Below are 14,012 nucleotides of genomic sequence, written 5' to 3' on the forward strand. Positions count from 1 at the left end.
AGCGGCGGGTGGAATCGCAATCCATCCGCTGCTATTAGCAAGCTAAATGCCACTGTTAAACGCTGACAACTGCATTTAACTAGCGCTTCTGGCTATCGGGCCGGAAATGCACACATTGCTGACCCCCGTCATGTGATCGGGGGTCAGCGATGCATCGGCATGACAACCAGAGGTCTATTGAAGACCTCTATGGTTGTTGATGCCGGATTGCTGTGAGCGCCACCCTGTGGTCAGCGCTCACAGCAATGCAGCAATTCTACATATGAGCGATCTGAGCATCGCTCCTATGTAGCAGAGCCGATCAGGCTATGCTAGCTTCTAGCCTCCCATGGAGGCTATTGAAACATGGCAAAAGTTAAAAAAAAATGTTTTAAAAACTATGAAAAAAAAAGATAAGTTTTAAATCACCCCCATTTCGTCCCATTCAAAATAAAATAAGAAATCAAATATACACATATTTGGTATCGCCGCGTTCAGAATGGCCCAATCTATCAATATAAAATGGATTAACCTGATCGCTAAATGGCATAGCGAGAAAAAAATTAGAAACGCCAGAATTACGTTTTTTTTTGGTCGCTGCGATATTGCATTAAAGTGAAATAATGGACGATTAAAAGAACGTATCTGCACCAAAATGGTATTCAAAAACGTCAGCTCGGCTAGCAAAAAATAAGCCATCACCCGACCCCAGGTCCCGAAAAATGGAGACACTACGGGTATCGGAAAATTGGGCAGTTTTTTAAATTTGGAATTTTTTTTACCACTTAAACTTTAGTGAACCTAACAAAAAAGCCAAACAAAAAACCAGTGTAGGATTGCAATTTCACCCCACTTGGAATTTTTCCCGTTTTCTAGTACACGACATGCTAAAACCAATGATGTTCAAAAGTACAACTTGTCCCGCAAAAAAATAAGCCCTCAAATGGCCATATTGTCGGATGAGGGAACAATAAAAAAAGTTATGGCTCTGGGAAGGAGGGGAGCGAAAAATGAAAACAAAACTGAGAAAAGCTGGGATCATGATGGGGTTAAAAATCTTTAACCCCTTAACCCCCTGAGCTTTTTTGTTTTTCGCTCCCCTTTTTTCCAGAGTCATAACTTTTTTAGTTTGCGGGACAAGTTGTACTTTTGAACCACACCATTGGTTTTACCATGTCGTGTAACTGAAAACGGGAAAAAAATTCCAAGTGCGATGAAATTGCAAAAAAAGTGCAATACCACACTGTTTTTATTGTTTGGCTTTTTTACTATGTTCAGTAAAGGCTAAAACTGACCTGCCATTATGATTCTACACATCATTACAAGTTCATAGACACCAAACATGTCTAGCAGAGGCGTAGCTAGGGTTTCAACTTGGGGGGGTGGGCAAAACATCTGAGTGGGCCCCTAACCAGCTAACCCTGATTAGTTACGGTTGCGCACTCTAGTTGTGAATATAGTGGAACCTCAGAATATGACCGCGCTGTTATTGAAAATAAATCTTTATACAAAAACGAACATTGATGTTACCGCCATATTGTGACCATATGCAACTTTGATGGTCACAATACTCTGAGTGCTCCTATAACAATGATGCTTAACTGCCCACTTAACATTTAATAATGTCCCCTAAGTTCCCCCATGTACTGCTCCATTATACACAGTATGGTGAGCTCAAAGCTTCCCTATACACAGTCTAAGGCCCCCACAGCTCCCTTATACACAGTATGATGATTCTATAACTCCCCTATACACTGTATGATGTTCCCACTGCTCCCCTCTACACAGTATGATCCCACTGCTCCCCTATACACAGTATAATGCTGACAGAACTCCACTATAGAAAGTATAATGTCCCCCAGAGCTCCCATATATACAGTGTAATGGGCCAAAAGCTCCCATATGCACAATATGCCTTCACCGTTCCCTATGCAAAGTATGACGGGCCTGCAGCTCCTGCCAAACAGTATGATGTTCCCCACAGTTCCCCTGTACACAGTATGATGGGCCTGCAGCTCCTGTCAAACAGTATGATGTCCCTCACAGTTCACTATACACAGTATAATGGGCCCACAGCTTCCTTATACACAGTATGATGGGCCCGCAGCTCCCTTATACACAGTATGATGAACCCACAGCTCCCGTATACACAGTATGATGGACCTGCAGCTCCTTTATACACAGTATGATGGGCCCACAGCTCCCTTATACACAGTATGATGGACCCGCAGCTCCCGTATACACAGTATGATGGACCCGCAGCTCCCGTATACACAGTGTGATAGACCCGCAGCTCCCGTATACACAGTGTTATGGGCTCACAGCTCCCTTATACACAGTATCATGGACCCACAGCTCCAATATACACAGTATGATGGGCCCGCAGCTCCTTTATACACAGTATGATGGACCCGCAGCTCCCGTATACACAGTGTGATGGACCCGCAGCTCCCGTATAAACAGTGTGATGGGCCCGCAGCTCCCATATACACAGTGTGATGGGCCCGCAGCTCCCATATACACAGTGTGATGGGCCCGCAGCTCCCTAATACACAGTATGATGGGCCCGCAGCTCCCTTATACACAGTATGATGTGCCCGTAGCTCCCTTATACACAGTATGATGGGCCCGCAGCTCCCTTATACACAGTATGATGGGCCCGCAGCTCCCTTATACACAGTATGATGGGCCCGCAGCTCCCTTATACACAGTTTTCTCTATCCCCATGATGGCACCACGGAGAGAGGGGTCCGCCCCCAGGGACAGGAAACCTACAGATGAAAAAGGGCGTACCTCTCTCCCACATCAGTTGGTTTCCTGTCCCTGATGGGGAACCTACAGCGACGTACCTGAAGATTCTTCGTGGGATTCCAGGGTGCTGGCCGGTCGGTTCCTGACAGGGGGCGCCCTGTCACGGCTGTGTCCAGCCGGTTTTCTCCCCCCTTTTCTCCGACCCTGAGGCACCACCACGGGGGTCGGCGGGCCCTACGGGTGAGTGTTACAGGGGAAGGCAGTGAAGAGGATCGAGCCTGCCTTCCCCAAGGAAAAAAAAAAAAGGGGGAGGAAAGAGGCAGGTGACGGCGGTCACCATTACAGCCTCTGCACCGCTAATAGGTGCGTGGGGGTAGCGGCGGCTACGCTACCATTATCAGGAGCCTGGAGGCTAGAGGCAAAGCGCCGCACACACCGCTGAACCGCCGCCCAAACCGGAAGTACGGGCTCGGGCGGAACGTTAGAACGCGCGCACAGGCGTCCCCAATAATATCTTCCCTATAGGACGCCTGTGCCGCGAACCGGAAGTGACGCTCGCGCATGCGCAGATGACCACTTCTGCCGGCGGCAAGTTTAAAAAGCAGCGTCCTCGGTAGAAGAAACGTGGAAAACCCTCTCTTTTGGCAAACGCAGTGCGGAGCCATTACGAGCGGTAAAGAACCACAAGAGGCACAGGAATGTGCACAATCATCACCTGAGGAAGTACTGCGTCCGCGCTCACAACATCAGCGCAAGGGGAACGCTTCATCCCAGCAACGCAGCAGCAGCGGACGCTCAGGGTCACAACGCAGCCGAGTCTCTGGGGGAAATACACGGCCGGCGACTAATCCAGTGGATACAGTCCCGAGGCCAGAGACGGTATCTCTTAGTCGTAAGGGGTGAGTGATCTACGTGAAAGTAATAATGTAATACGAGATTACTTTTTTCTCCTAGGGAAGGAAATGTACAGGCAAATCAAAGCACAAAGTGTGTGCGATATGTTCGGAAGAACTTCCTTCCTCATGGGAAAAAAAGCTATGCGGGCCCTGCATAGAAAAAACCATCCAGGAGGAATCTCCGGCGTTCGCGTCAGACCTGAAAACTCTAATAAAAAATCAAGTGGAAAGTGCCCTCAAAGGCATTAAAATTCCGAGGAAAAAACATAGATCAGGTGATAAGTCTCCCGAGTCCAGTATAGACGAATCAGAAAACGAGACATCTGACTCTAATGATTCATCGACATCCGAGACCTCCTCACTATCATCGGAGGGGGGACGCAGTTGCTTCCCCATCGAGGAGACAGACGCATTGGTAAAGGCCATCAGAACAACTATGGGTCTGATAGACGAACGCCCTAAAAGAACAGCACAGGACATAATGTTCAGCGGACTAGAACAAAAGAAAAGAAGAGTATTTCCAATAAATGAGAAAATTCATTCTTTGATTAAGAAAGAATGGAAGAAACCGGATAAAAAAGTTCTCTTGACCCCCAAGAGAAAGTACCCGTTCGATGACCCAGCCTGCTCATCCTGGAGCAAGGCACCCAAACTTGATGTGGCCATAGCAAAGGCCTCTAAAAAGTTCGCTCTGCCCTTCGAGGACATGGGCACTCTAAAGGATCCAATGGACAAAAAGGCAGACACCTTCTTAAAAAACTCCTGGGAAGCGGCAGGAGGAGGACTAAAGCCAGCCATCGCAGCCACCTGCACGGCCCGTGCTCTAATGGTATGGCTTGAACATTTGGATTCGCAACTAAAAGAGAAAGTCACAAGAGAAACAATACAAAAGTCAGTGTCCATGATGAAAGGGGCAGCAGCTTTTCTGGCGGACGCTTCGGTGGACTCAGCAAGATTATCAGCCAGGTCGGCTTCTTTCTCAAACGCCGCAAGACGCGCCCTGTAGCTAAAGTGCTGGCCGGGGGACCTGCTGACAAAGACCAAGCTTTGCTCAATACCTTGCGAAGGTGAATTCCTGTTTGGGTCAACGTTGGACGACATCCTCGACAAAGCAGGAGATAAAAAGAAATCTTTTCCCGGGTTCCCCAACCAGTCATATAGGCGCTCCTTTCGGAACAGAAAGTTCATGCGCAGAAGACCTCCAAAAGGAAATAAAGACGGATGGGAAGACAGAAGAAACAAAAACAGGGGCTTCTTGTTCAACAAACCCCCCCCTCCAGATAATAAAAAATCCCAATGAAGGTACTCCCCGGGTCGGAGGGAGACTAGCCGAGTTTCTTCCAGCCTGGGAGAGAATTTCAGACAGTCCTTGGATTCTAGGTATTATACGAGAAGGCCTCAAATTCAAATTTCGTGTTCCTCCCAGCAACTCCTTCATGGTAACGCCTCAAAAACAATCACTCGAACAGTCAGCTCTCCAGAAGGAGATTCTGAGCCTAGTCCAGAAAGATGTATTGCAAGAAGTTCCATACCAGGAAAGAGGCACAGGGTTCTATTCTCCTCTCTTCCTCCGAAAAAAACCGGACGGATCATACAGAACGATCATAAATCTCAAAAAACTAAACAGTTTCCTGGAGATACATTTCAAAATGGAGACAATAAAATCTTGCGTGAGAATACTCTTTCCTTTGTGTTTCATGACTGTTCTAGATTTACGAGACGCATATTACCATGTGCCCATCCACAGAGATTACCAAAAATATCTCAGACTGGCAGTAAATATCCAGGGGGAAGTAAAACACTTCCAATTCCGGGCTCTCCCCTTCGGGATAGCTATCGCTCCTCGGGTATTTACAAAAATAATGTCAGAGGTAATGGCTCACATACGGGAACAGAATATCTTAATAGTTCCCTATTTAGACGACCTACTCGTGGTAGGGAACTCGTTTCAACACTGCGAACAACAGTTGAATCTGGTCATAGCCTCTCTGTCGAGTCTAGGGTGGCTGCTAAACATACCCAAGTCCAAAATGGTGCCATCCCAGGTACAGGAGTACTTGGGGATAGTCCTAGACTCGATCACGCAGACATGCTATCTTCCTCAGGAGAAAGTACAAAAAATGACACAGGCAGTGTTACAGCTGATGGTATCCCCAGTCACCACTCCGAGGAGAGCAATGTCCCTCCTGGGCTCTATGACTGCCTGCATTCCGGCAGTTCAGTGGGCACAACTTCATTCCCGGGATCTACAATGAGAGACTTTAAATTTAGACATATCTCTGCACGGAAATTTAGACGGGCAGTTAAGTATTTCTCCAAACACGATACACTCCCTAGCATGGTGGGCAGACCCAGGGAATCTAACCAAAGGGGTTCCTTGGGCGCTACCGACGGAGAAGATTCTAACGACGGATGCAAGCCCCTGGGGCTGGGGAGCACATATAGGCGATCAAGTGGCACAGGGGAGTTGGAACAAAAGTCAAGAGCTAGACTCTTCCAACATGAAAGAACTGCTAGCGGTAAAACTGGCCCTAACACACTTTCTATATCTCCTTCACGGTTATCATGTAAAAGTCTTTTCGGACAACCAGGTAGTGGTTGCATATCTAAATCACCAAGGGGGAACCAGGTGTCGAGCTCTGATGGAGGTAACCCAATCCATCTTCCACATAGCGGAACACAGTCTAAAGTCCTTGACAGCTCTCCACTTAAAAGGCTCCGAAAACCAAACTGCAGACTTCCTGAGCAGAACATGCTTAAAGCAGGGAGAGTGGGAGCTAAACCAATCGGTCTTCGATCAGATCGTGAATCTCTGGGGCCTACCAGTAATAGACCTATTCGCGAACAGTCAAAACCGCAAAGTAAAAACATTCTGCTCAATCGATCCCCGGGGGAACCCTGTAGCTCTAGACGCATTGACAATTCCTTGGAACTATCACCTTGCCTATGCGTTCCCCCCAATGTCACTCATCCCCTTAGTGCTGAGGAAAATTCGGGAGGAGGGGACTACAGTGATACTAATAGCGCCATTCTGGCCCCGCAGAATATGGTTTTCTTGGCTAAGAAAAATGTCCATATCAAGTCCATGGGTTCTACCAGACACGCCGAAACTTCTGTCCCAGGGTCCAGTATTTCACCCCAATGTAAAAAATTTACACATGACAGCGTGGCTTTTGAAAGGAGGTTGCTGAGGGACAAAGGGTTCTCTCCTAACTTGGTGTCCACTCTATTACAAAGTAGAAAACGCGTAACCACTAGAATATATGGGAAAGTGTGGAAAAAAATTCATGTCAGTATCGGGGGCAGACCCGTCTGGGGAAGTTCCCATAAGGAAAGTCCTTGAATTTTTACAGAAAGGTCTGGAAAGAGGGTTGGCTACAAGCACTCTGAAGGTTCAGGTAGCAGCCTTGGCAGCACTGTATGATTATGATCTGGCCAGAAATCGTTGGGTCATGCGATTTATTAAAGCCTCATCTAGGTCCAGACCTATTCCTCTCCACAACTCTCCCCCATGGGATCTAAACCTCGTACTAAACGCTCTAACCAAACCTCCCTTTGAGCCCCTGACAGAAGTTCCTTTAAAGATCTTATCTCTAAAAACCACACTCCTAGTGGCCCTAACCTCAGCTCGTCGTGTCAGCGATATACAAGCGTTATCTTCATGCCCGCCCTTTACTCAGATACTTGATGACAGAGTCATTCTAAAAACTGACCCGGCTTATCTCCCTAAAATAGCGTCACAGTTTCACAGAACGCAAGAAATTTCTTTACCCTCCTTTTGTCCCAACCCTAAAAATGAGGGGGAAAAAACACTGCATACCCTAGACGTAAAAAGATGTCTGGTCCAATATCTATCAGCCACTAGGGAGTGCAGGAAGGATAGGGCTCTGTTTGTCTGCTTCCAGGGTCCACGCAAAGGACAAAAAGCATCGAAAGCCACGTTAGCAAGATGGATAAGAGACGCCATCGCCCTATCCTACTCATCCTGTGGGACAGCTATCCCAGAGAACATAAAAGCTCACTCGACCAGAGCAGTGGCATCATCCTGGGCGGAGAGAGCTGGCGCTTCAATACAACAGATATGTAGAGCGGCCACTTGGTCTTCCCAGTCTACATTTTTCAAGCATTACCGCTTAGACTTGACCTCCTCTGATACTACCTTTGGGCGAAGGGTTCTAGAGGCAGTGGTCCCTCCCTAATAGCTCTATCTATTCAAATCTCTCCGTGGTGCCATCATGGGGATAGAGAAAATGGTAGTTACCTGCCGATAACGGTATTTCTCTGATCCCATGATGGCACCCGTATATTCCCTCCCTTTTCACACACAGGTGTGCACTTGATAATGTACTACTAATTAGTTTTAGTCACGGTGCCTCTGTTAAGTTAAATAGGTTAAGTTTAATTTGTACAAATATTGAGTTGCAGCTGAAGTTCTGTATAAGGCTCTGTAATCCAACTGATGTGGGAGAGAGGTACGCCCTTTTTCATCTGTAGGTTTCCTGTCCCTGGGGGCGGACCCCTCTCTCCGTGGTGCCATCATGGGATCAGAGAAATACCGTTATCGGCAGGTAACTACCATTTTTGTGCAGATTTCACCTGCGTTTTACCACCTGCAGATTCCTATACAGTAGCAGGTGTAAAACGCTGCGGAATCTACACAAATAATTGACATGCTACGGAAAATACAACGCAGCGTTTCCACGCGGTATTTTCCGCACCATGTGCACTGCGGATTTGGTTTTCCATAGGTTTACATGGCACTGTAAACCAGACGGAAAACTGCTGCGAATCTGCAGCGGCTAATCCGCAACGTGTGCACAAAGCCTGAGAGTGAGAAAGAGGCCAGAACGAGGCTCCCACAGACTCACATTGATTAGTGACCTCTGCGCTGCCCCATGAAGCACTGGAGCCACGGACAGGTCACAAACTGCAGGCGACGGAGCCGAGCGGAGACAAAAACAGATGAAAACGCCAGAAGATGAGTATCAGACTGAGGGCAGGGGACATGGATTTTCAGCACCGCTCCAGCAATGAAATAAAAAATAATGCTGGAGTGGTGCTGTAAATGTGATGCAGCTCTTGGTTACTGTATGTGGGCTCCTTATACTAATACTCATAAAAGACCCAGGTGGTACGCATCAAATGCTCCCTAAGCCCCCCATCCCCAATCTCCAGCCTCCCCAGACAGCAAATATTACATGTGCATACCTGCCAACTTTTGAAGCTGGGAAAGAGGGACAGAGTTTGTGGCGTGCAACGCGCGCTGCCGCAAATTTTAGGCTACACCTCTGACCACACCCATTCACTAGTCACACCCATATCCACGTCTCAACCACACCCATTAAGAACTGGTGATCACACTGTTCATAAAGAATAATTATAAACAAAAAAATATGGCCACACAGTGCTCCATACTGTATAATGACCGCACATGATGCTCCATACTGTATAATGGCCACACATGATGCTCCATACTGTATAATGGCCACACATAGTGCTCCATACTGTATAATGACCACACATGATGCTCCATACTGTATAATGACCACACATGATGCTCCATACTGTATAATGGCCACACATGATGCTCCATACTGTATAATGACCGCACATGATGCTCCATACTGTATAATAACTGCACATGATGCTCCATACTGTATAATGGCCACACATGATGCTCCATACTGTATAATGACCGCACATGATGCTCCATACTGTATAATGGCTGCACATGATGCTCCATACTGTATAATGACTGCACATGATGCTCCATACTGTATAATGACCGCACATGATGCTCCATAGTGTATAATGACCGCACATGATGCTCCATACTGTATAATGACTGCACATGATGCTCCATACTGTATAATGACCGCACATGATACTCCATACTGTATAATGGCCACACATGATGCTCCATACTGTATAATGACCGCACATGATGCTCCATACTGTATATTGGCCGCACATGATACTTCGTACCGTATAATGGCCACACATAGCTACTCCTACACACGGCTGCGCTCCGTACATTTTGCATACACGGCTCCGCTCCATACACATGGCTCCACTCCATACATCTCATACACACACGGCTCCGCTCCATACAACTCGTACACACAACACTACTCCGTACACCTCATACACACACCGCTCCGCTCCATACACATTGCACAAGCTGCTCTGCTCCGTATACCTTGCGCACACACACGGCTCCGCTGCGCACACCTCATACACATACGGCTCCTCTCCATACATCTCGTACACACACGGCACTACTCCATACACCTCGCACACACACGGTTCCGCTCTATACACATTGCACACACTGCTCCGCTCACCTTGCACACACACAGCTCCGCTGCGTACACCTCATACACATACGGCTCCTCTCCATACATCTCGTACACACGGCTCTACTCCGTACACCTCGTACACACACGGCTCTGCTCTATACACATTGCACACGCTGCTCTGCTCCGTATACCTTGTACACACATGGCTCTGCTCCGCACACCTCGTACACATGTGGCTCTGCTCTGTACACCTTGTACACACGTGGCTCCACTCCATACACCTTTCACACTCTGCTCTCATCCGCACACCTCTTACACACACGACTCCGCTCCATACACCTTTCACACGCTGCTCCGCTCCGCACACCTCGTACACACGTGGCTGTGCTCCGCACACCTCGTACACACGCGGCTGTGCTCCGCACACCTCGTACACACGCGGCTGTGCTCCGCACACCTCGTACACACGCGGCTGTGCTCCGCACACCTCGTACACACGCGGCTGTGCTCCGCACACCTCGTACACATGCGGCTGTGCTCCGCACACCTCGTATACACGCGGCTGTGCTCCGCACACCTCGTACACACGCGGCTGTGCTCCATACACCTCGTACACACGCGGCTGTGCTCCGCACACCTCGTACACACGCGGCTGTGCTCCGCACACCTCGTACACATGCGGCTGTGCTCCGCACACCTCGTATACACGCGGCTGTGCTCCGCACACCTCGTACACACGCGGCTGTGCTCCATACACCTCGTACACACACGGCTGCACTCCGTACACCTCGTACACACGACTCCGCTCCGTACACCTTTCACATGCTGCTCCATACACCTTTCACACGCTGCTCTGCTCCGTACACCTCGTACACACGCGGCTGCGCTCCGTACAGCTCATGCACACGGCTCCGTACACATCGTACACACACGACTCCGCTCCATACACCTTTCACACGCTGCTCTGATACATACGCCTCGTACACACATGGCTCTGCTACATCCACCTGTAAACACCTCCTGACCTCACACATACACTGCCTTACCCTCCTCCGGCGCCATGGCAACCAGTAAAGTCCTGTACATGGAGGTCCTCCTCCCGATCATGCGACCCCTGACTCCTCCCATCCTGTGACCTCATCACAGGTACTGTGCGCACAGAGCAGCCATTATGTGGTGTGCTGCTGTGTGGGCCGGGTGCAGGGACTCAGGGAGCTCTCAGCTGACCGGGTGATATACATACCTCCCAACCAGTGCGGGACAATTAATGTCCCGCCCGGGATCGCGGGGCTGACTGTCAAAATCAGGACAGTCCCGCTGGATCCGGGACGGTTGCGAGGTATGCATGTGATGGAGTACATATCTATAATATAACGCTGGGAGCGTCACTCTGTCCGAAGCCTTTATAGACTGCGCAAGCGCCGGCGCAGTCTGGACCCCACAGAGTGACGCTCCCAGGAGATCGCGGTATGCGTAAACACTGAACGCACACCGCGATCTCCACCGGAGAGGCAGGGACCGCCAGGAGGGTAAGTATCGGCTATATTCACCTGTCCCCCGTTCCAGCGCTGCGTGCGGCTCCGTCTCCCAGTCCTCTGACTGTGACGTTCAGTTCAGAGGGCGCGATGACGCACTTAATGCGTGCCGCCCTCTGACTGATAAGTCACAGCCAGAGGACCCGGAAGATGGCGGCGCGCAGCGGTGGAACGGGGCCAGGTGAATATAGCAAGTGTCGGGGGCCTGAGCTAGCGGCGATACCGGCACCTGACCACCACAGCGCCGGAGACCCCGCCTGCTCAGGCCCCCCAGCACTCGGCGCCCAGCGACGATAGGTGAGTATGGTATTTTTTTTATATATATTGCAGCAGCATACGGGGCATATACAATGGAGCATCTTATGGGGGCCATCAACCATAATGGAGCAGTGTACGGGGGCATATACCATGGAGCATCTTATGGGGGCCATAAACCTTTATGGAGCAGTGTACGGGGCATATACCATGGAGCATCTTATGGGGGCCATAACCCTTTATGGAGCAGTGTACGGGGGCATATACCATGGAGCATCTTATGGGGGCTGTTATGATGCGGTGGTCTAGGAGCAACATGGAACGAGCTCTGAAGGAAGTGGTAACTGTACTGACTGCAGTCCCTAAGCTCAACACAACACTAGAAGCAGCCGTGGAATGCTCCTAACTCTCCCTATGCATCTCGTCACAGCCTAAGAGCTAACTACCCCCAAAGACAGAAGCAGGAAAACTATCTTGCTTCAGAGAAAATCCCCAAAGGATAGATTAGCCCCCCACAAATAATGACTGTGAGTGGAGAGGGAAAAAGACATACACAGAATGAAACCAGGATGCGCACAGGAGGCCAGTCTAGCTTGATAGATAGGACAGGATGGAATACTGTGCGGTCAGTATAAAACACTACAAAAATCCACGCAGAGTTTACTAAAAATCTCCACACCTGACTAAAGGTGTGGAGGGTAAATCTGCTTCCCAGAGCTTCCAGCAAGACAGAATTAATTCATACTGATAAGCTGGACAAACATAGAAAGCACTGAACGGATAAGTCCACAATCTGTGAACAGAACAGAGCAAGTAAGAACTTAGCTTTGCTGAACTGGTCAGGAAAACCGGGAAATCCAAAGAGATGTGAATCCAACCAGAAACCATTTTCAAGTGGCACTAGCTGAAGGAACAGCCAGACCTAAATAGCCGAGCAGAAGAGAAGATAAGTGGAGGCAGCTGATGACAGCTAACTCCAAGGAGCAACCATACCACTTGAAACCACAAGAGGGAGCCCAAGAGCAGAACTCACAACAGTACCCCCCCTTGAGGAGGGGTCACTGAACCCTCACCAGAGCCCCCAGGCCGATCAGGATGAGCCAAATGAAAAGCACGAACCAAATCAGCGGCATGGACATCGGAGGCAACAACCCAAGAATTATCCTCCTGGCCATAACCCCTCCACTTGACAAGATACTGAAGCCTCCGCCTCAAAAAACGAGAATCCAAAATCTTCTCAACCTCATATTCCAACTCTCCCTCAACCAACACCGGGGCAGGAGCGTCAACCGAGGGAACAACGGGCACCACATATCTCTGCAACAAAGATCTATGGAAAACATTATGAATGGCAAAAGAGGCTGGAAGAGCCAAACGAAACGACACCGGATTAATAATTTCAGAAATTTTATAAGGACCAATAAACCGAGGCTTAAACTTAGGGGACGAAACCTTCATAGGAACATGACGAGAAGACAACCAAACCAAATCCCCCACACGAAGCCGGGGACCAACACACCGACGGCGGTTAGCAAAACGTTGAGCCTTTTCCTGAGACAACGTCAAATTGTCCACCACATGAGTCCAAATCTGCTGCAGCCTGTCCACCACAGAATCAACACCAGGACAATCAGAAGGCTCAACCTGCCCAGAAGAAAAGCGAGGATGAAAACCAAAATTACAAAAGAAAGGAGAAACCAAAGTAGCCGAACTAGCCCGATTATTAAGGGCAAACTCGGCCAAAGACAAGAAAGACACCCAATCATCCTGATCAGCAGACACAAAGCATCTCAAATAGGTCTCCAAGGTCTGATTAGTTCGCTCAGTTTGGCCATTAGTCTGAGGATGAAACGCCGAAGAAAAAGACAAATCAATGCCCATCCTAGCACAAAAGGACCGCCAAAATCTAGAGACAAACTGAGAACCTCTGTCAGACACAATATTCTCCGGAATGCCATGCAAACGAACCACATGCTGAACAAACAATGGAACCAGATCTGAGGAGGAAGGCAACTTAGGCAAAGGTACCAGATGGACCATTTTAGAGAACCGGTCACAAACAACCCAGATAACAGACATCTTCTGGGAAACAGGAAGATCCGAAATAAAATCCATGGAAATATGCATCCAGGGCCTCTCAGGGACCGGCAAAGGCAAAAGCAACCCACTAGCGCGGGAACAGCAAGGCTTGGCTCGGGCGCAAGTCCCACAGGATTGCACAAAAGCACGGACATCGCGCGACAAGGACGGCCACCAAAAGGACCTAGCAACCAAATCTCTGGTACCAAAAATCCCAG

Source organism: Ranitomeya imitator, chromosome 3, assembly GCF_032444005.1.
Source record: "Ranitomeya imitator isolate aRanImi1 chromosome 3, aRanImi1.pri, whole genome shotgun sequence".
Classification (NCBI taxonomy): Eukaryota; Metazoa; Chordata; class Amphibia; order Anura; family Dendrobatidae; genus Ranitomeya; species Ranitomeya imitator.